The sequence below is a fragment of the Melanaphis sacchari genome, unplaced genomic scaffold, assembly GCF_002803265.2.
Source record: "Melanaphis sacchari strain LSU unplaced genomic scaffold, SCAv2.0 Contig11_pilon_pilon, whole genome shotgun sequence".
In the NCBI taxonomy this organism is placed as follows: domain Eukaryota; kingdom Metazoa; phylum Arthropoda; class Insecta; order Hemiptera; family Aphididae; genus Melanaphis; species Melanaphis sacchari.
This window is the reverse complement of record NW_020270469.1, coordinates 953406-979284: the sequence shown is the minus strand read 5'-3', so window position 1 is coordinate 979284 and position 25879 is coordinate 953406. Positions and strand designations below refer to the sequence as shown.

The window sequence follows — 25879 nt, the reverse complement described above, 5'->3', positions numbered from 1 at the left end:
GATCTCAATTAGATTAAAATGCACGTATAATTATTCAAATTAACATAATTTAACAAATATTAACTAAAATTAAATATTTGTATCTCAATGAACGTTGGACTTTGAGCGAAATCTTATTTTCATCTGAGATATACTTCAAAAGTTTCACATACATCCCGCAATTAATTAAACAATAAACACAATTTTTCCAAAAAGTTATTTTTTTAATATTTAAGTGTATTTCAAAATTAATAATTATAATAATTAGTAGATTTTATGTTAAATACTAATAATATAATAGGTTAAATAATTCCTTGAAAAAAAGGAATTCTATTGTTTTTTCGCATACCAAAAATTATACTTGTATACCACGCATATTAAGTAATAATATAAAAATTTAAAAATTGGTACGTTTATATTAATAATGGCAATAAACTAATATATATGTATATATACGCACGGTGTCAGGTTCAAAATGTAGAATGTTAAATTTAATGTAGGACTTGTCATCAATAATTTTAATATCCAACAACTACAAACAGAATACTAAATGTTTTTTCCGTATTTGTCACCAACAGTATCTTTTTTTCTTACTGATAATATTTAAATTGAACTATAATTATCATAAACTATTATTGTATTATGTAGATAAATTAAAATTCATAGAACTTGTTGGATTAAATCAACTAAAATAGTCATTTTTGTGTGTCTCTCAAAAACCTATAATATAGCCAATTTATATAAATATTTTAAAATTTCAGGAACTAAAATGTCCATTTTTTATTCTAATAGTCAGATGTTACAACCGATGAATGAAATAGACAGTATGGATGGGAAAGTATGTATACTTATGTCATGTACAAAAACAGAGTGAAACATATAGATATGTTTAATAAAATGTGAAGAAAACAATGAAATACAATTTAATAGATATTTTTCTTAAAACTAACTAATATAACTTACTAAATTGTTTCTTGTCGAATATAGTGTTCTATATATATATATATATATATATATATAATATGTGTGTGTGTGTGTGTGTGTGTATATGACAAATTATTCTCAATTCATTGTATATAATTACAAATAAAAAAAATAAAGACATAATATTATCCTTTATAGAGGTAGGATATCTATTAACTAATAAGCTAGGTACGTAAGTAGTTACTAAATTTGACAATTAACTTCTATTAATTTTTAATCAGACTTAAGTTGGGTTTTAACTCAATTTAAATACTTATTAAAATATTAAAATACCTAATATTCAGTCCCAACACTAAGAATATCAAACGTTAAGCATTAAATATATTTTAACTACACATTTTTTATTATAGATAGATATACTGCTGAAAAATATAAGTATTTAAATTAGCTAAAATAATCAATTAATACCCACTTAAATTATATATGAATTCTTCATAATTATAACACTAAAATATGCTTCTATAACTTTTATAATGTTGTAAATACTTCACTTAAATTATTATTTACATAGTAGAATATAATATATCAAACTCTGATATGTACGTTGTACATTGATAATACATTATCAATTAAATAAATCAGATGCTTATAATTTAATTGAAATAGGAGCGTATTTGAAAGTGATATTCAAATTTCATGCAAAGCAAAAATAATTAATTATAACGTTTAATATAATAATATAATATATATTTAGCATAATTAAATGTCAATAAATATTTTTCTGGCCTATAATTTTCAATAATGATCATAATATATATATACTAGCTGACCCGGCCACGCGTTGCTGTGGCTAAAGTTTTTGTTATATTACATTATAATAAACAATCTAAGAGGAACAATAAGAGAACATCAGTCACGGAGTCCACTATGCTTTTTGACACAGATGGTATTTGTAAAAAAATATGGTGATCTCCTTATTTGACTTTCTACTACTATAACCCTTTAGTACAATGAAATTATTTACTAACAAAGACGAAAATGTTGATGTTGGTATACAAATTCACTGGATTGAGATTTGAAGGGGAAGTACGTTGAACACAATTAATTAAAATGTTCTTACACTTGATATTAAGCAGAAATCAATAGGTACAAAATAAAAATTTATCAGATTTATTATTTCCATTTAATTTTATAACAAATATAAGTATATTACAGTATAATACAGTAAATAACATGTGACGCTTAAACTCATAAATGAGATAGGCAAGGCAGACAGTCTTAAACTTTTAAACATTAATATCTATTTTTTTGAATTATAAATACTTTCAATTTCAATTTAATTTAACACCAATCGGTGCATAATGTTTTTGGTTAACCTGTCTTTAGCTAACACAAATAGTTTCGACGGTTTCCCAACACGTGAACACGCAACATATAGTTGCCTATGAGAAAAACATGGATTTTCCAAATCTAAACCACAAATGGACATTGTTTGACCTTGAGATTTATTTATAGACATGGCGAAAGCTAAACGAATTGGATACTGTAGCCTTTTGAAGGGTATGGTAGAATCTGATGGTATCATCGGAATACGTGGTAGCAGGACCACTTTTCCTTTAAACTTCCCAGACAAAATGGTTGCTTCAAGAATGTTTCCGGTGATCTTTTTGATGACCAAACGCGTACCGTTACATAATTGAGGTGGATTCAAATTACGGAGGAGAATAATAGGGGAACCAATCTTTAATCGAAGATTATGTGGTGGCATTCCAGGGATATCTAATGAATTTAAAAATTCAATCGGAAAATTTACACTTTCATTTTCATCAACAACAGTATCGATTGATTTAAAAGACATCAGATCGCCTGGTAACAACTGTTGTATCTGGAAGTTAATTTCGTCAACATCAACGTTTTTGGCTGCCAAAATCGCCCGTTGACTAAGCCATTCATGATTCAAATAATTATTCTGTATATCCGGGAAAATACTCTGAATCAATTCATTTTTATCCTGAACAACAGTGCAAAAATTGTCTGGTAGTTTAATGCATTGCGTATTTGGTTGCAGTTCTATTTTACCGTTCCCAATATCTAATAGTTGTTCGGAAAATATTTGTGCTGATGGATCATTTTGCAATTGTACTCGCATATTTATGGTCAATCAAAGTGTTTCAACACTTTGCCATAAGAATGATTGTTTCAAACATGCATTAATCTCATCCGCGAAAGTAGAGCGAGGTATAATAAATTTGAAATAAAAACTATCCTATCTTTTAAGTTGGACCAAATTGCACGCGGTGTAAAAAATTTCATCAAAATCGGTTAAGTGGTTTAGGAGTCCATTGAGGACAAACATTGTGACACGAGATTTATATATATTAAGATATATATATATATATATATGTGTGTGTGTGTGTGTATAAAAATTAAATAATTTATCAACAAAAATTAAGAAATTAATTTTACAATTATAATATTTATTTTACTTGAAAAAATTATATAAAAACATATTTTTTGTTAATATTAAGATCAATAAATGTTGAAACATATAAAAAAAAAAAATTTTGAGTTTTTAATTAATGAATGGCCTTTATTTTTAATTGTATTAATAAAATTGTTTGAAAAAAATAAAGTAAAAAAAAAACCCGTTTCTAGACTAGTAGTCGAGTTTCTGGAAAAATTTAAAATATATTAAAATTTAACACCTATAGTTAAATTAAATAAGCATATACTAATCCATAATGTAGTTTTATTGTATTTTACTAGGATATTAACACAATTAAAGTTTTGATAAGTGAAAATAAGAATATTAAAAATGTTTAAACACTTGAAAATTGATATTCTTTAAAATTACATAGAATGCATCTATCATTAAAAATATACAGTAAATTGTATAAATAAATATTAATATAAAATAAACTTATCAACTAATAATTACCAATAAACTCAATAGGTTTTTTAGAAAAACAAAATAATATTAATTGATTTTCATAAAATATTACATTTTTCTTACAGTTTTCATATAAAATAATCATTACGAGTATACAACATTTCTGGTTTTACAAATTAATTCTAGTAATTATCGAATTTAAATAAAATAAAGTATTTCATTTTTACATTTTGAGCGAAGAAATGAATATATTAATTTGTAAGAATGTTATTTATTTATTTATTTATTGTATGTGTTACATTGCAAAGTATACAATTTGGGCATTTTCTACAACGCTAGAGCATTATTATATAAAATAGCTTTTTTATATTGAGCAATATAAATAATATAATATTCATCAGTAAAGTATTGCCAAAATATAATGAATAAAATATAATTATACTATAAATAATACTAATATATTTATTTTTGTTTGTACTGCTTCCGTTGAATTTTTTTTACTTGGTAAAAAATGAATTATTTGAACTTTTTTTAACAAATCATTTAAATCAGCATTAAATTTTTGCATATTTTAATTATAAGTTAGTACACAATTTAACTACATTATACAAATAATTCGTAGTTACTTAAAAGTTAATTTTATGAGAATAACCTCATAGGCGTAACTAGACCTCAAAAACATTCTCATTACATACACTAGTTAATCCAAATCTACAAATAATAATCAGTGCTTAATCTGGCTCTAATATTTTGACAATAATTTACTATTAAATATTATATTACCTAAATTGTCCAATAAAATATGACCATTTTATATAATGCCCGAGCGTTATAGAAAATTCCCAAATTATATACTTTTCCCGTAACATATGCACTATAAACTATAAATAATTAAAAAAATTTAATTTTTATGATGACTTCTAAAATAATATAAATCTAGTTTATACTTTAGACTTTTAAAAAAGTCAAAATTAAAAACACCCTAACTCTCAATATCTTCTTTACAAAATGACCGAGAAAAAAATTAAGAAAATGCAGTAATTTTTACATTCAACCAATATTCGAAAAAATCGATTGTTTTTTTGGTATAAATCAAAACAAATTTCCGTAGATACTTGAGATTTTCATCAAATGTTTATGAAATCATTTTACATACATAATACAATTTTTATTTTTTTCATTTATTTCTATAAATTTCAATAAAAAAATTTTTGTTTCATCAAAAGGCTTGAAAATATAATACAAGAACTCACATGAGTTGTGTTTTTATAATTAAATAAAAATATTTAAAATACATAGGACGATTTATTTTTATAAAAATAAGTATTTGAAGTTCAAATCCTACCAAAATAACCCAAAATGTGAAAATTGTTTTGTTGTTTAAAATTTATAAAATGTGCATTTTTATAGCTAAGGCTTGAGAATTGAATACAAAGATCTTTATAAGTATTTTATACTATAACAAAATAATCTAAAAAATATATAAGCACAATTTTTTTTTATAGACATTTTAGTTTACATTTTGACGAAATTTTATGCTTAAACTATACATAAAATAATTTTCTATACATTGTTAAAATTAAAAAAAAAAAAAAACATTATTTAATCGTGGATACTTAAAACTCGAACTTAATTATATTTCATACATTTTTATTATATTATATAATTTATTTACACAATGATAATATTCTAAAATACAGTATTTTTGGAAAAAAATAATTCAACCAACTATGTTATTACTAGTAAAATAAATTACTTTAAGAGTTATATCAAAAAACATTATATTATAAAATCTAACCGTCTCCATAATATTATATAATAATCAAATAAACCTAACGTGATGTGTTCATATTAGATTAATGGTTGCAGTGATCAACCTTTTAAACATATACAAAGTGGATAAATAAGTTTATCGTACGATATATAACAAATATTAATATAAAAACGAAGACGACGAAAATTGTTAGTTATTAACCACTATAATACATATAGACTATGTTCGAAAGTCCTTATATATATAAAATAACAGCCCTCTTTTATGTTCCCATTCTGTGATAACACTATTTAATATTTTTCCAATTTTTCTCGCATATTTATTCAAAATACCTTCCTGAGTGTCACCACGTCGCCCGATTTTTCATTTTCTTTTCCAGAGGGGAGAGGGAGTTGGGGGATTGTATATCACTACTGTATTTATAATCGTTTAGTTCATCAGTGTAAGTTAATTTATTGTTATTAAAGAATATTGTCATTTACTACGCAAAATCATAAGAAGCAGTAGCAATAAGTCTAGCAATAGATAATTTATATTTAAACGACGATGTTATGAATTCATTTTTGAACATCGTAAAATTACAAACATCGTTTATTCAACAAATGTATTATTTTATCAAACACCACTGTTGAATACATACCGTTGAAAACGTGGATGATTTTCAAATTTTGTATAATGGTAGTATTAGAAATGATGCTTTGGGCATTGGCTATGTGTGTATTATCGAAATAAAACTAAGAACGTAGAAATGTATGCAGTATCGACAAATTCATTGGGACAACTCATACAAAATGTGTACCAAAATATTAAAAATTTGAAAAAAAAAACTTTATCTTAGTGTAGTGCAGATTTGGAAAATAACTATTTTTAACGTGGATAATAATTGTACACGGCATTTTCAAGAATTAGAAGACCTGACCAATTATACATTTATACATCACAAAATAAAATACTGAATGTGGTATACCAAGAGGTTTTAATTTAAGTAATGAGCAACTAAATATAGAATCATTTGTAAATATTCACAAATAAAGCTAAATTATAAAAATTATAATTATTATTATAAAATCATTAGAATAATTAGAATCATTATATTTTTGTCTTATTTATAATTCATCAACTACTACTATTTAGCACTTGATAAAATTAAGTAAAATTTTGAAAAAGCACAAACTACACAGGAGCAAAACCGGGTTATTCGGCTAGTAAACTAAAAATCTCTAAAAAAATATTAATATTTATTTTTATTTTTATCTTCAAATAGCACAGATTTCAACTACATTATTAATGTTGCTATTTCTAATTTTTGTTATAAACATATTTAGAAGTGAATAAATAGTAATGTACAGCTTCTTTAACTACACTGACGAGTTTTACCCGTTCGCACTAGTGGAATATAATATTTAATATTTTAACAGTTTTCATAAAAATAAAATTAATATGCGTATAACTATTAATAATGCAATTAGTATAAACAAAAAAAAATGGCACAAAGACTAAAGAGCTTAAACCCATTTTATATTTTTTACATAAGTTATTATTAATTAACTAAAATTAACTATATACAATTAAGATAAATACGTTAATTTTTTTTCACCATCATGATAAATATAGTGTAGACATTATATTTTAAATGATTAATAATATTTTAAAGATACATTAAGTACAGGACGTTTATTTTAATTGTAACATTATTTTATCAAACAATGGTGTTATAATTTTCTCATTTTTGCACAGTTATTATGTTGTTGAATAAAAATAAATAAAATATTATTTTCCCCATTACAATAGTTTCCTGATATATGATTATTATTTTATGAAATATTTAATTTCAATTTTTTTTTTTTTTTTTTTATTATAATTTGAACATATAAGCCATTTAAAAAACATTTTTATTTATTTTATTATTATTTTAAAAATTAAGTAGTTCAATATTTATCTGAATGTTATTTTACAAATGTAAACAACTATAGTTTAAATTTTTCACTATTTCATATTATAATATTTTGAATACCAAATAAATAAAATATTTTTGTCAAGCACTTAATTGTTAATGAATATAAAAAATAATAATTATTTGCTCATTTAAAAAATGATTTGGCCATAAAATGCTTTATAGTCAAGAGCCATTATAATCTAATTATAGTACTTTAGTCAAATTGATAGAAAACTTCTTTCATTAAATTATTTCTTAAACACACTAAATTCATATGTTATAATAAATAATAGTCAATGCTAACCGATAATTCGCATAAATAAATATTTTAAAATATTTTAACAATAAATTTCATAGCAGTAATGCCATCCTTTTTTCTTCAGTAGACAAAAATCGTTTTCATGTAGACTACCAAGTATAAAAATATATAGACAATATGATCTATGGAGAATCCTTATATTATTGTACATATAAATTATCAATGTTTTTTTAAATTTTAATAATGCAATTTGCCTTTAGATTTAGGCTTAGTTCCGAATAGTTATACTATAGTTAACTTCTTATAGATATAAATTATTGCAGAGTTTATATTATAATATGAACTAAATACTATAGACATTATTGTATTAATAATATCAATTTTAGAATAATTAAGAGCAAGTTAAGTACATAAAAATGTATTATCTGTACAATGGTGAATTTAAAATAAGATATACATTTTTAAATAATCAACCTAACTTTTATATTTTACGTTTTTTAAAATGTTTGTGATTTTTACAAAAATAATTGTTCTTACTCTGATTAGATATAGTTATTAACAATATTTGTGAAACATTCTTTAATTTAACAATTGTTATTAATATAAGTTTTAAAAATGTTGTATCTTACATGTTAAGAAATTTATTACAAATAATTATCAACTATATTGTAATTTGTTACCACTAAACTAACATTTTCCAAATTTAAACTTCTATACAATGTCATATCCAATTTCAAACATGTATTTTTTCATTTAATTTTGAAACGTACTTATTATTAAGAAGAAACTAATAAATAAAAATGTACGTTAATATCTACTCAAATATTATTTATTAAATAACATAAAAATATAAATTGTTATAATACATTTGAAGTGTAGAGATTTAGATATACAAAATAACAACTACACGACATTATTGAACACATTGTTTTTTTATAATATAGGTACACCATTGTCCTGACTTATAGTTTATTCTTTGTGCTTATTTTTTTTTTTTTAATATTGGATTTCTTAATATATTCTGAAGAATAGCTTTATTACAACGTCATGATTATAAGTAGGTGCCTATAAAACGACAGCAGATTAACGCTATTATATAGTATAATAAGTCTGGTATAATAAAATATCATCGAAACAGTTAAAAAATAATCTTAATTTATCTATTTTACTTATCATTGAGTTAGTAATGTATACACAATAAAATGTATTTATTTAAAATGTAATTAACCTCTGAAATTCCTTCTACATATATATTTATAACGGATTTAATGTAGTTTCTTGGTGAATTTTATTAATAACTCGACTTTTAAACTTTAATTTTAAAGCTTTTTTGTTTTACTATATTATAGATTATTCTATTTTTATGTATTTAACTTTACCCAATATTTTAATCTAAGACAACTTTAAAAATGTTTGATAGCTTAAATGAAAGTCATAATAATCTTTTTCATTAATAAACTTTTAATGATTAAAAAAAGGTTCCAAAAATATGTTTTAATCTTTATTTGTTATATCGATTTAATAATATTCTCGATAACACTTGATACATTCAGTTGTATAGGTTGCACAATTCTTTTAAAATATATGAAACTATCTTAATATTTATTTTATTAAAAATTAAACACGACTTACATGAGTATACCTATTTTATTGTTAAAAAAAAAAAAAACAATCTCATTCAATAATATTTTAATAATAAATTACAAATTTACAATATTGGACCACTTATTATTTACCACTTTGGTATAAATGTAAAATAGTACAGTCAGATTCAATTATTATAATATAACACACCTCAAGTATTTATAGATAAAATGTATTGTATGTATTTTGCAAACAAACTGCGTAGGTATCTAAAATTTAAATACTATATATTATATTAGATTATAGCTATTTTTATTTCTATATTATTAAAAGCACTTTTTAGTATTTTAAATATGGTATTGTTTACAAAATAAATATACTAAATAATAATAAAAATTTACTCAAAAGTTAAATAATTAATTTTTTACGAATGAACATTTTTAACATACATCTCTTTATCTATATCAATAAAATAAATACGTATGTAATATATATATATTTTATTATTTTACTCAATAACTGTACCATGTTAGAACTTACATTGAATTGTACCTCACATTTTAAATTTTAAAAAAAATATAACTTTCACTATGTCTATGAAATAATAAAAAATATTATATTAAAAATCGTTTGAAATAATTAAATAAACGATAAAAATAAACATAAATTCACATTTTGTAATATCTCCTGAGAACGTTCATATAAAAACGTTTTAAGTGGCACCTATGGGCTATATTATATATGCCATAAGCCACTAAAATATATTTATCTATATAAAGAGCTGTTAAATAATATAAATACCCATAAAAGTAAAACAAAAATAATAACATTCACAACAGTTTTTATTACGACATTGTATACTTATGATTATGCTTAATATATAAAAATAAGTAAATAACTGATTGTATAATCAAATTAAACCAAATATAATTATTAAATTTCTTCTATCATATCAGAGCTCAAATTATTAATCATTACGTCATTTATAGGTTTCATTTTACCTATTTTAATCTATGATAATATTTCACAATCTATGGTTTTTGAAAAAAATCTAAAGCTTAACTTTTAATATTTGTACTTATTATTTTCATTTTATTCATATGTAATTTTTAGTTCTTGGGTTCATAGTAAAATAAGTATAATTTATACTTAATTTATATCTAAAAAATTTAATTCAGTACATGTATCTATGAACAATAGTTTTAAATAATTTTTTTTAAAGTAGTTTTATTATTATTAAATCATTTAAATCCATACAATTATTCATATTTCATAACCTTAATCCATATTATATTTTATTAACTCATATTATTATGGATATTTATTTATCGAGGATAGCTGGGGTTCAAACTACACAAATTCAAAAAACTAGTAAAGTAATTTCACCTCACTCATAAGTATATAGATATTAGGTAGTAGCTAACATAATTATTTAATATACAATATTAAAGGCAGTATCTTGTAAAAATAGGAATATAAATTGTTAATGAATATCTACAGTTAACAACTAAACTGGAATTTACCATTCCACTGCCAGTATTGAACAATACAAAAAACCAAAAAAAAAAACAAAAATAAAAAAATCTACCACGGACTACGAAATATGATGAATTTCACTAATCAAATATTTTCACAGTTAAAAATTATACTTATTCTGAGATTAATACTAAAATTATTTTATGTAGGTATCTAAGTGCCTACCCATAAGTCAATCACAGAATATTTTTACTTAACAGTACCACAACAAATGTACCGGAACATCAATAACAGTTATTTTCAGTTTACGCTATTTTTGTGTAAGGTACAGAAATTCAAATGTGTAAAAGAGTTTAAAAATGTATTGTTTTTATAAGTTCGTTCAAATTTTCCATCAATTGATCACTGAAGGATGATATGAGAAAAACAAATAACGAAAAAAAAAAACGTCGAGCATTTAAGTTCTCCCCTTTCCGAGCGATTCGACCGGACATCGTAGTACAATTCGCGAAGAACTGAAGATATTATATTGTAGATAACCATTAAGCCATGCATGATCGACCATGCGATCGGTAGATACCTAAACATGACGCGCAGATTCTCCTATGTTGGCTTCGTCGGACGTCCGCTATCTCGACCGCAGCGGACCTCAGAGATTTCGTTCGCAGAATAATAATAATAATAATAATAATAATACTACACCTGACGGACATAGACCGCACCACAGCGGTCGGTCGCGCTGATGTTTCGCCGCGCGATCGAGAAACCCGTGTCGCGATCGTTTTGTATACTCCGTGGCCCGGCACTCTACGTCATTGGTCGCTGGTGGGGACGCGGCGGCGTAGACTGATAACGACCACCACCATTGCCGCCGCCGACGCTACCACCGATCGGAATGCGGCGGCGGCGGTGGAGTGTTAAGAATGCAACCGATTCAAGATGATCAACAGGTGCGTGTGCGTGCGTGAGCGCGTGGTCTTGTGTCGTAAATCGTAATTCGTGGCCGCCACCGAAGCCGCCACTCGGGCAGTTCGTTCCCGTGCGTCGATATTAGTGGCGCGTATCGTCACGCGTCTACTATACGCTCTCTCGCGTTATCGGGTGCCGCCGTTTACAAATAATAATAATAAACACACGATGTACTTCATATTATTATCTTAATAAATGTTATAATGTTTTAATTGTTGTCATAAAACGGCGTGATTAGTGTTTACGCAAAATTTTGTTTTCGTCTACGTTTTTTTTTTTTTAATTCTTCTTGCTTATCTCGCGCGCCCATTTGTGTTGACAGTGTTTAGCGTGCGGTGTGTAGGTTATTCGCGCGCTAGCCCGCCCAGCGATCGTAACGAAACAATAATAAAACTAAAATTATTGCTTACATCGGTTATCGTTAACTTCAAAGTTCGCGATTCTATACTGCAGGTATCGATTAACAGTAGATATTATTATACAATAATAACATCGTCGCCGTACCTGTATGGCACGCCGCCGTGGTCTCTCGGTCCACGAGATCTTCAGGTTTCGGTAAATTGCACCGTTTCGCTGGTAAAGTGAGAGCAATTGGCGAAAGCCGACGAGGGGCCGACGAGATCCCGTTTCGAAGGTATGTAAACGTCCAAGCGACAATTTGAATATGACCGTAATATTTTAAGTTAAAGTTTAAAAACGTAAGATGTAATTCGTGTAAATACATCTTTATATTATATAAGTTATGGAACTCAGTGGTCAATGCAACTGTGCAAATTCACCAGCAGCTAATGTAAGTAAAATGTACCCAATACACGGTTCATTCACCATTTACCGTTATGGTGCGGTCCATCCCGTCAAAGTCTCCGGCGCTGACACAGTGTTTCCCGACTCGTGAGACGATGTACTCGTCTTAATATCGTAAATGTGCTGATATTTTATCGTATTTGTATGTGTTACGATATTATCATCATCTTTCCTATTTGATTATCGGATATAGTTAACTGTTATATCAATAACCCTGCAATTAGGCTAGGAATAATTTTTTAATAATAATATTAATTTCGTCATCCCATTTGCAGTGTACCTAATATATAGCGCCACCGGCCAAGGAACACATTTTGTACTTTTTAGGCTGTTACTTCGGCACAAACGTATTCGTAGAAAGTGTTCTTGGACACGATTTATACCTATAGTGTATACTGTATACAGTACAACAGCCGGTTATGGAACGAAGCGTTTGAAAAGAACGGCTTGTGTATTAATATTTTGTATATTTTATTGTAAATGTGTATGAGTGTATATATTGTATACAGTAATTGGAAGTGGTGCACTACTTTTTTTATGAAAAGTAATAATAACGTATCACTTAATTTTAGTAGTTTATAGAAAAATGACTTTAAAATTTTCCATTATAAAAAGTTCAAATTTTGCTACTTTGAACCCTACTTTTTAGAATTATTAACTAATAATTTTAATTATAAATTATCCAGAACTAAAATATGAGTATGCGCATTTTAAATTTAAAAAAAAAAAATCACACATCCTAAAAAAATACCGAAATGCTAAGCGTTACCACATGATTCACGTCTCATGTTTGAAAATATGTAAATTACGTTTTTATAAACGTATTTTATCAATAGTTTCACTTTAAACTTTCCTTTATCAGGGCCCATAAGGCTATAAATATCATATTTTTTAACTAAAAACAATTAGTATTTAGTCTGTGTTGAATGTCTATTATACAATACTAGCTATGACAATAGCAATGATTTTTTTTAACATTATATTAGTAGGAGCGTTAGCCGGTAGCGTACCACAACAAAATTCTAAACAATATACCTATTATGCAAAATATTTGATAATTACCGAATTATAATTTTCAGTGAATCGAAATCTCATTAATTATATATCTCTGTATTGCACATTATCTAATCGTTAAATTGTTTTTTGTCAGTAGTTACTTGTCATTGAAATTACGCAATGGCTTAAACAAATAGTTCGAACTAAGTTGTAGGTAATAAAGAAATAAATTGCTTTAAGCCAGTTGCCTCAACGACGTTCAAACGCAAGAGATTCGCAAAAACTAACTCTGATTATTTTGATTTTTTTTTTTTTTATTACTGAATATTGCCATCAAACAAACAATTAACCGGAAACATGGTTCGAATACCTTGGTATTTGCAACGATATATGGACGTATGTAATTACTGATGAATTTTCATCATCCGAATACATAAAAAAAATAAATATATATGTCTAGTTCCTACTTTAACATAACGGTATGTGCGTTATCGAAATTTGCCATTTTACTGCGTGTAGAGTAGAAAAATTATCATAGGTAGGTGGATATTATTATTCATAATAATTATAGAAGGTACCTTGCATTTTATTCAACAATTTTATTTCACTGTATATAAACTTAGAACGTGTCAAATGAATTTCATAGAATGAGAACTTTTTTCATTCAATTTATCATTTGTCGTGTCAAATGTGTGCTATGTTTACATGTCTGTTGTGTTATTATTCTTATGAACTCTGCCCTACAAGAGGTACAACGAAATTCCACTATTAATAACAGTGAAAAAAGCTGAAGTGTCTACCTAGTAACTATATAAACAATATTTTTTTGTGTATTGCTACAGGTAAACGATACGCATTAACGATTGTACTAGCCCTGCCTTTCTATTGTTTAAAACTAATCATAATCCTTCATTATCCTTGTTTTTTTCAAAATCTTATGTACCTAGTAGCGGTCATCCTATACCTACTGATGGAACTATTATCGAAACTATTAAATTATTATACGCTGTATTAATTTATTCGTGTTTTATTTGTTCCTATAGGAACGTATTCTATGAGTTAATATCCTTACTAACAGATTCTAGACTTGTTATTTAACATAAAACCAATTAATTTAACTTCTAGTTATAATACCGTTTTAAAACTCTTGTCACATTGTTGACATTTCGTAAAGGTACCTACTTACACCATGCATTGTAGAAATACATTTGTCATCCGTTCACAAAAACAAAACCAGTTTACCATTACAACCGCATTGCTGCGTTACTGGAGCTGGACAGCATTCTGATTGGTTGATTTTGAAAGGAGAGAAAAACAACAGAGTTAAACTTCGGTCTAGTCGTCCATCATACAAAATTAAAACCTTATCTGAACGTAGCACACTCTTGGCATTTCCCGTAAAACTTTCTTCGTTTATGGGACGTGAAAGTTTTCACAATTTTAAAATTGCATGTATTTGCTTGAATGATATATTTTGTAGTCGTTTAAAATGCACCTATCTTTTTCAAAGCTATACACATAGTTCAATAATACATATGACTAATAAAAAATTTAATTATCCGATGTCAAATTGTATTGAACTGTTTTAATAGCCATCTTTAATGCATTTGATATTGATACAATATTTTTACTGTTAAATATTATTTGTTTATTTTTAGAAATAAATTTATTTACTATTTGTACATTAGTACAGGATTATATCTATTTAACGATAATAATTAGCATTTATAAATGTATATAACTGTATTATTTATATATGTATATTATATACGAATTCGTTTAATACTCTAAATAGTTTCTGTGAAACTTTTAGACACTATTTACTAAATTAAAAATGATAATTAAGCTTGTATTAAAAACCACAAGATAAAAAATTCTACATATCTAGCGGAACAAAATGTCGCCAATGTTGATCATTAGTCATTACTCATTAACCGTATACTCGTTAAAAGTTTGTATAGTAATTTTGTTTCAATACAAACAGTAGTCCCTTTTGTCGTCTCAGGCATACACATTACTTGGTAGTAAATGAATAATAAAAACTAGATGATTTTATCGGCTGATCATTAGTCCAACTAATCATTGAAAAAGTAATTGTATGTTGTTTTTTCACGATAGACGTTTAATATCTTTTAATATAACATTAGTTGAATAATTTAACTGTGATAATATCATTGTTCTATTAATGAATTTATATTTAAAAATTGCAATTTAATAAATCAAAAATTAAATTTTGTGGTATTTAATTTTAATATTTTGAAGATATTTTAATTACCAAAATAACTACATAAAATCTAATTTTTATAAATTTATTGACACACATTAATTGTATGTAATTATTTAAACACGAAAAGAAAAAAAACAATGTTTAGCCATTAAATGCTTTCTCTTAAATTTTTTAAATTCACTCAATCTTGAATTTTTTTTTTTTTAAGAATAAAAAAATCTAGTATATGCTGATTACAAATTGTTGCTTAAAAAACTTTAATCTTGTTAAATGACAAATAAAATATACTTGTTTTAGTAAAAGGACTTTAGTATCTCTATTTTAAAATGCTATTCTTATGTTTATACGTATTCATAGAAAACAATTATAAATTAAATTTATTACTGTAATAACAACTGTGCAACTTATCTAAAGAGAAATAAAATAAATCTATGTGACAAAACAAATTTCTCTCTTAAAATGTTATTTATTCATAATTTGGATACATGTACTTAAAAGATATCATCTGATTTTTATTTTTAAAATAGTTAATATGATTCTTATGTTGACAAAGTAAAAAAAAGATATTTTTCTTTAATTATTTTCCATTGAATGATTTACTGTAAAAGTTATTAAAAACTTAATATCAGCTATAACATTAAATTTAAGATCTAGTATTCTACTATACATATTTATACCTATATAATTGCTATTGTTCATTAGACTATTATCTAATTTTCGTCTTTCTTACGTAGGTAGTAGAATTGATGGAACATTTATTATTAAGCTACTATTGTATTTTATATGCAGCACCTAAAATAGTACTTAATACATATTATATATTCATTTATATATATATATTATACTTTGTGCATTTAATTTTAAATTCAAAAATATTTCAAAACTGTATATACATGTACTTTGTCAAAATAATTATTTTTATGACAATATAAGCATACATATAAAATCCAATTAAAATTGCTTTTTGTTTATAATATTTTTTATATTTTCACTGATGTTAACAATAATTACATAATTTAAAACCGAATAATAACCGATAACATTTATTTTTTAAAAACGTTGTAGATACGAATACTTAGACTGAATCCAGCTGCGAACAATATTAATTGGTTATACGCAAGTATTATTCAAACATTATGTTATAGATATGGTATTCATTGTTTTATAACCTAGCTCGAAGATTGAATGAACATATTAAAATTAAACAATTGATTTTAATCGAAAATGAACTTAAAAGAAGTGATTTTAATTGTATTAATCTTAATAAATCTATTGATATTCTAGCCAACAATCTTTGTCCACCAACACCAACACCACGACCACCGGGTACTCGCTACCAAGTAATTTCTTTTTTAACATGAATTGCTTGTATCATTTATGATTCACTGACATTGAATATTAATCACAGTATTATTACATTTTTGTTGTAAATCATTTATCTTCATACAAAAAAATTTAATTATTCTTATTACTGACAATTTCATTACCGTGTTTACTAGATTGTAAATACTCTTGGTAATTTATTTTAATCCAAAATTGTTTAATGATTTAAGTTTAATTACATATATATTCGTTTAATTATATTAACATTTAAAAATAAATATTTTTATCAAATTGTTCTCGTATTTAAAATAAGAAAAGATGAAATTCTTGATGATTTAAAAGAATTTAGTTCTCAAAAGTACTTTTTGCACTATTAACTTAAAAACAAAATTTAATGAACCTCAATCACTACAGATTTCAAGAAATATTCGGTTATAAATATTAACGAATTGTGTTTGGACGCTATAAAAAAAAAGGTTTGCTTCTAGTATAGTTACTCTTTTAATTTAATTTTTCCTTGATTATTTGCTATAAACTTAATCAATATGCATAGAAGTGTGTGAAAAAGATTAAGTAAACAAATAAAATGTAATCATTAAAATACCACGTGTATACGTATTTTTATTGTTAATTATAAAGTTGACAGACTACTAAATATTGCCATAAATCTATCTTTTACATGTAATATAATTTGTTATAACCAATAATTTTACAGAAAAATATGTATATCCAAGATAACATAAAATTATAAAATCTCTGTTTCTTCTATATGTTAAATTAAAAGATATTATATTCACATAATGCAGTGGTTTTCAAACTGGGTGCCGCGGCACACCAGTGTGCCGCGAGTATGCACTAGGTGTGCCGCGGTTTTTCCATAAATTACCGATTGCATTGAATTGCGATATAAGAAAATAAATGCTTTCAATCTCTATGGATTTGATATATATTTATATTATACTGTAATTGTAATATTAATAAATAAATAATAAAAATTTCTAATTAAATGTATATAAAATTATAATTAATTCAAAACAATTTTGTTCATCTAAAAAAATGTCAGTGTGCCGTGAAAATTTTTTGAAGTGTACGGTGTGCCGTGTATAAAAAAAGTTTGAAAACCACTGACATAATGTCTAAAATAACTCTAATATACTTTCTATATTTTTTTCTTCAGAATTTTTAAGATTCAATATTAATCATTATATCAATAAACTCTCATATACATAGTGTCTAAAAAATATAAACTATAAAACCTTATCATTTACATAATATTTATTCTCCATACGAATACTTATCATGAATGAACAATAAAATCCACTGATTAAATAACTGTAGAAATATTTGCCAAAGTTAGGTGTGTGTATAATTTGATTATTCAAAGCTAAACATAAAATGTATGGAACATCTACATTGAATTTACATTAAACGTGTATAAAATGAATCATTTATTTTAAAGGGCCAATTCATATACAATGCTTTAAATAATAACGTACATTGTACCTAAATTTTAATGAACGTAAATAATGAAATATTCATAAATATTTTTTATTTATTATTATTAAAATATACAAGGTAGGTATTATAATATAATAATATTATACTATAAGATTATTATACAAATGCAACAAAATGCTTGTAAATTGTATATTATATTCTTCTCAAACACTAAAGACGATATACTCTTATTAAAAAAACTTGTTTTATCGATTCTTTAGTAAAAAAAAAATGTATCATTATTTTTGGTATTAAAAATTAAAACACACATTTTTACAATGTTTTTATTTTTATTTTTAGCTAGAAAAAAATAATGACTAAGTTTACTTTATTTAATTTGAACAATTGAATAATATGTGTATAATAATATAATAAATAATAGGTCAAAAGTCTTACTATTAATATTAATGTTTGTTTTAGTCGTGGGTATCAGTACCTAATAGGTTAACATATTCGTTATTAATTATGACACAGAAGTGAACAAAAAAACAATTTAAATATTTTTTATCCTGATCAAATAATTCAATAATAATAATTAATAAAATAAAGAGAACAAGTCATTATCAATTACTCTTGAAAATTTTAATAAACGGTATTAAATATTAAAATTTAAAAACAAAGTGCAAAATAATTTATGTATATTTTTGGATATATCAACTGAAAAATGTTTATGATGTATCTTATTAACATCATGTGGTGTCGTATTTTTACACGATGTATATAAAAATAGAGAATGAAATATCTATAGTCACATAAACCACCACTCGCTCATTGCGATTTATTTTTTAACCTCTAGTGAATTAATTAAGCATTACAAAGATATTTTATGTATATTACAGTTATGGAATAAATATATGGTAAATAACTAAACCGTAAATCATAATTTAATCAACAATATCTAAAAATAATTTTCTCAGCAATTTAAGTTATAGATTATTAGTTATAAGTTATTTAAGTTTATTTAAATTCTCGCTTGTAAAAAAACGTCCATATTAAAAAATGAACATAAATTTGTCACTCAGTATATCGTTTTCCTATTATATATTTTGCATTCCAATTTCCAATTATAAAATGACGAAAATATGCATACAATATAATTCAATTGAAAGCATTAATTTAAAGTACCGTAAAATGGTGTCTAATTGAAAAGTATTAACCAGAAGTGTATGTATATAGGTGCATCGTATTGATTTAGATGAACGTCATGCTCGATTTATTTACTTGTATATTACTATATTATATACTCTACTGAATAATATTATGTATATAATATAATGATTGGTTTTTTTTATTGAAGGATTTTCTTACGAAAAAAATTATCTTGATCAAATATGTTTTTTATGGTATTTCAAAAACAAATACCTGATATAATAAAATTATTTATTGAACCATATTTTTTCGATTTCACGTTTAAATAGATATCAAAAATTGTATAATAGTCTGAATTTATAATATTAAATAAATTGTTACATCAATTTACTGCAAAGTTTCTATCTTCTAATGTTTTCAAAAGAATTAAATAAATTTTGTATATTTTTACAAATGTTTACAAATTCAATTACAACTATTAATATTTTATATGCATTGTAAATACTTCGAGAATACTTTTTCAAAACCTATTATTGTATCATTGTATATATTATACTAATATACTTACCTAATAATGATGCGGTTCTGATCAGAAAAAAAATTAGTGAACTATTTGCAATACTTTCTTACAGAAAAAACAATAATGCCAAATGTATTCATATCGAATTGGATGAATTTGTTTTTATTATCAACAAAACGATACAAAAATTAATGTTTAATTTCTACTAGATATTATACATATATAATTTAATTTATCTTTTAAAATAAATAAAACCATATATTGATTATTTTTATAATTACAAGCTAATTATATATTTACTCATGTGTTATTGCATATACTCGTACCTATGTATAGAAAAATAGTTAATCAAAAATTAAAATATTATTTTGTGAATAAAAAATTATTTGCAAAATCATTATTAATTAGTTAATACGTAATAAAAATGACTAATATATACAAACAATGAGTATAAAATTAAAAAAAAAAAGTTTTATTTTGAAACTAATAGTACCTACTTTTTATGTTGATATTATGTAAGATAAAAATTAAAATAAAATAAAATTATTGATTTTTTCTAAAAGTCAACAAATACAAATCTGTGATTTCAATAAATTATTATTATTAATAATAATAATATACTATATTCCGATTACTAACATTTTATTGATGTAAAATTGATCATGAATATTTATCTGAATTTTATTTACATTGTTTCATCGTGTTTTTAATAAATAAAAGACAATTTTTAAAGTTTAAACTTAAACCTTGAATATGTTTGTCTTAAAATTAGTTTTGCTGAAAATATATGTAGGGATATGTTTTAATTTTCATGAACCATTTGTAAACTAACAAGCCAAAAGCCAATATCCGGAAAATGTTTTTCTTGTCTAAAAATTGTTATAATTTCAAACAATGTATGCGAGTAACAATTATATGTTTTATCCATTTTTAATGATAATAATAATAATTCTAAAAAATATTGCATTATAAAAATCAAAAATTATATAGTCTGAAAATCTTGATAGATTTATAAGCATTTATGATATTATTTTAATTATTAACACTAGATCATACATGTAGATCCTAAATTCGTTGGTAAGCTTATTTTCATAGTATGTATGAGTAATTTTCCAAAATTAGATATTCTTATTAACATTAAATACACATACGTTACACGTTTATTATAAATTATAGCAAAAAACAATTTTTTATTCGATTACTAATTTGAATGTATATTATATTACATGTTTTATGTCTTGTATTTTTTTAATATTTTGATTACTTAAATACTTTTCAGAAATTATTACATCGTAACTATGGCTTTTTACTAAATATAAACCTCATAATGTGATATTCGATTGAAGCCCAAATTAAGTTAAAGGTATTAGCTAAAATAAACATTTATATTTATATTTTCTTAACCATGTTTTTTATGTATGTTTTGATAAATATAACTATCCGAATAAAAAGGCAAACAATTGTATTTTAACGAAAAATCAGGTTATAAAAGGGTACTCTAATTGATATATTTACCTATTATGTTATACTGTATTATTTAATAACAAAAAAAGTAGTAGAAATCAAACAATTTTTAATTAAACAATTTGTATCTACATTTATTTTGATACTTCCAAGTAAAATATTTTAATCTAAATAACCATTTTCCATCCATTTCAGCGCATTCCATGTTTGATATTTTACATGGTTTAATGATTAACACTATCGTCATTAAATTTATATTATACGTATATGTATGCGAAGTTCAAATACGTCGTAATAAGAATTTAACGTTCGTTTTCGAATTAAGATAAAATTCTTCAATATTCGGTTTTTACCGACGTAGGTTTAACGACACAATCAAATTTTGCACGTCCAAAACTCGTTTTAGTTATTAATACGACTATGCAATTTAAACGAAACTACTGACCCGCTCTACACATCGTTATAGTAGATGCCGTGCGATGATTGAAAAGAGATCTATCATACAACTTCATGTTATATATTATTATTAATAATATATCATAGTTTTGAGAGCATGTTATACATAATATATATCTACACTGATGTATTTACATGTTATGAACTTATATATATTTGTTGTTAATAAACACAAATCAAATCATTGAATTCATACCGGAAGTCTATTTTTTAACGAGATATAGATTTGCTAGCTTATACTACATATGCAAATCAAAAGTATTATAAGTTCTATGCAAAAAAACTTGCGAAACTTACTCTAGATAGAATATTACATACGGAAGTATCCGTGTCACACTATATATATATAATTTTTATAACGACTCTATAAATTGTAAAATTTAAATTTCCACACTTATACGCAACGCGGTGTATATAATGTAATTATATTAGCACACGCGGCGTCTTATATATATATAGGTTATACATGTTATATGAGGGTGATTTACCAAATATACTATTACCTTCTTTTTCCTTTAATAATACATTTACTTAAATTACAATAATTTTTAGAATTTTAAGTAGGTACCTATACTTAAAGATTATATTTTTAAATACTTTGGTTAACAGTATAGTGATAACTTTTTTTTTTTTTGTAATGAGAACATTTTGATATTATTAAATCGAAATTTGAAGAATTAGTTTCCGAGTTATTAAAATTAATATATACTAAAAGTAATAGTAATTAATAACGGTTTTTATAAATCAAAATGTATATTATAATATTTACTAGATACACTTAGTAACACTATAGACTTCCTATATTATTTTTAAATGATTTTTACAAATCAAAATATTTTAATACATTAATAATTATTACTTAATATTTTCAAATTGTTATTAAAATTATTACAATTTTATATTCTAAAGTAAAATATTTTTTTTTTAAAATTTTTAGGTTTTTAAGATTCAGATAAGTATATATAACGAAGTGGTACAGGGATGATACCTTGTAAAATATTAACCCACTAATCCGCTCAATGAAGCTTTAATACTTATAACTGAATTATTCCTTATTATTATTCAACTACTCGTTTGAAATTTAGTCTGTATGCGTCATCTTAGACTTTAATTTTAATTTGAAAAATAAAATTGAAAATAATAAACATTAAAAATAATAAAAATGTCATTTTTTAAAAAACTTTAATACATTTTGAGATGACGACTGTTAACTGTTAAAATAATATCCCTGTATGTGTGTGTATCGTAAATTAGATCATATAGTGTAGGTGTATATGCTCGTTGCAACGGTAATGCACATAATTAAATCGACCAAAACTAACCAATATACAGGTACTCTGATATTCTTATTAAAAATTATTATTTATCATTGATGCGATCGTTATTATTACTATATCATGTACAATAGACATATCTATAATAATAATATATCAATAACAACGCATCAGTTATTTCATAGATATTGCTGGTGTAATGAATCCCAATGATAATATATTATAATATTATGTAGAAAAATAAACTCACTGTGTGGGGGTGACTTCGTATATAACGTGGGTTAGATTTCACCTACATGGTCTGAGTTACTCATATTTGTTTATTATTATTATTATTACTGTATAACATTATTATTTAGGTAGTTAAGTATCAGAATTAAAGAGATATCTAAACAAGGAAAACGTTATAGGACTCGGTCTCTCAGAGAAAATCAAACCGTTATTTAAGAGGGATGTAACCTATATAATATATCATATTATGTATCTGTATTATACGGTTACTTGTAAAACGATCGCAGTTTAAACGTAAGAGGAACATATATAGGATATATTTACCATATACATTGACATATTTTATTACTGTCTCTTTTGCACGCGTGTAAAAATACATTCACAAAGATAAGTTATAAAATATCTGGTGATTTTAAAACGCCTATCACGTAAATGAAAGCCTTGTCTAAAATATTCTGAAGACTACTTAAGACTCAAAAAACTAAAATGTGTACAAAATTGTTTAGAAAAACAATCGAATATATTCGTGTTATTAAATAAGTGAAACACTGGAACATATCAGACTTAACAATTTTAAATAAGTATCAGTACAATATTGTATTAGATTATTATCTATGGACTTGAAATTCTATCAACAACTTATGAATTTTATTTCGTTGTCTTAAACTTATTTTTACTTATGATATGCCTCCAATAATGTAATTATATTTCCTTTTTTTTTGTTTATCGGAAGTTTTTAAACCGCTATATATTCCTAATAATTAAATATACGATCAACGCGCATGTTAATAACGGCATTGATGGACGAGTGCGTAAAATTAATAGTATAAATGTATGTGTGTATGTATACATATACATATATATATATACTGCGTCTAGGTGGAAAATTATAATTTAAGTGTCGTTGAGTTATAATGATATATTACGTTTCGCTAATATTATACAATATAATGTCGACCAAAAACAGCGTTAAACCTTGGACTTTGAGCGTAAGTACTCATGAAAATCTGTGTACTCATATATACGAATTAAACTAAATTTGAAAAGTATTAATCAGACACACGCATTACGTAGTGTAATAACAACGAGTTTTTATTAAATCGATTGTGCCACGATATAGTAAGCAAATAAACTATTTTATACGGTACACCGATGTTCATAATGTTTAGTAATAAATTAGTGGTGTAAAGTATATTATAATATTAATATACTTAAGGGAATGATAATAAGATAAAACGACATCTGGACCTCAAAGTCTCAGATGAACTGGAGGCTCTACATACCACTATTAATACTTAACTTAACCTAGCCTCTTTTCATTCTTAAATATTTAGTTTTTATTTTTAAATATTTTTTTAAAACATAATTTGAATTTACTAAAGTCTACTTGATGGAAAAGGGTAAAGTCTATCTTTTGCTTCTAAATAATAATTATTAACTAAAAGTGATTCCGTTTATCTAAAGAAAGACATTTTTATCTCCGATTCTTACAGTCTGTTAAACACGAGTCTACAACATGTAACCAACTGAAATTGTCACTATCTGGTCAAAACGTCAAGCTACTGCAGGTGTAGTTGATGACAATATTAATCTTATACGTATTATGTGTGCTGTACATCGCAACATGCGAACGTCTGATTTCGCGACGACGAAAGCAAAGACAACAACAAAATAATAATATTACGATCTCGGTGGCATATATATATATATATATATTTGCGAGTAAAAAACCTTACACACAGGTCATAGAACCTGTTGTATGCGTGTGCGTGCGTTCGTCCGTGCGTGCGTGCTCGTATCTTTATGTGTACACGCGTATATTATATTACTATATATTACTATATATAAAATATATAATATATTGTGTATATTATATGTACCTACTACCTATACTCTCTCGCTGCGCGGGCGTCTCGATTATTATTATTATTATTTTTTTTGTTTCCACAAGATTTTGGGAACCAATTGGACAATATATTATATGTATCCTCGCGAGTATAAAGAGTAATATAATAATTATAAATGGCATATCGAAAATCGTCGTTCGTACTTACACTAGGGGCAACGCGCGCGCATATAATATTATAATGATATGTATATATATTATTATTATTATTATTATTATTATTATTACTATTACTACTATTATTACTATTATTACTACTACTACTACTACTACTACTACTACTACTACTACTACTACTACT

At 24.7% G+C, this 25879-nt stretch overlaps 1 protein-coding gene across 1 annotated transcript in view; it reads left to right on the top strand.

Moving 5' to 3' along the window:
- The first annotated feature begins 11854 nt into the window (after window positions 1–11854).
- The window catches only part of LOC112604387 (spectrin beta chain, non-erythrocytic 5), a 55212-nt gene continuing 41187 nt past the window's right edge, over window positions 11855–25879 (top strand). The window contains exon 1 of the mRNA XM_025353408.1: window positions 11855–12425. The gene's annotated coding sequence lies outside the window, so the exon portion shown is untranslated. The remainder of the gene's footprint in view (window positions 12426–25879) is intronic.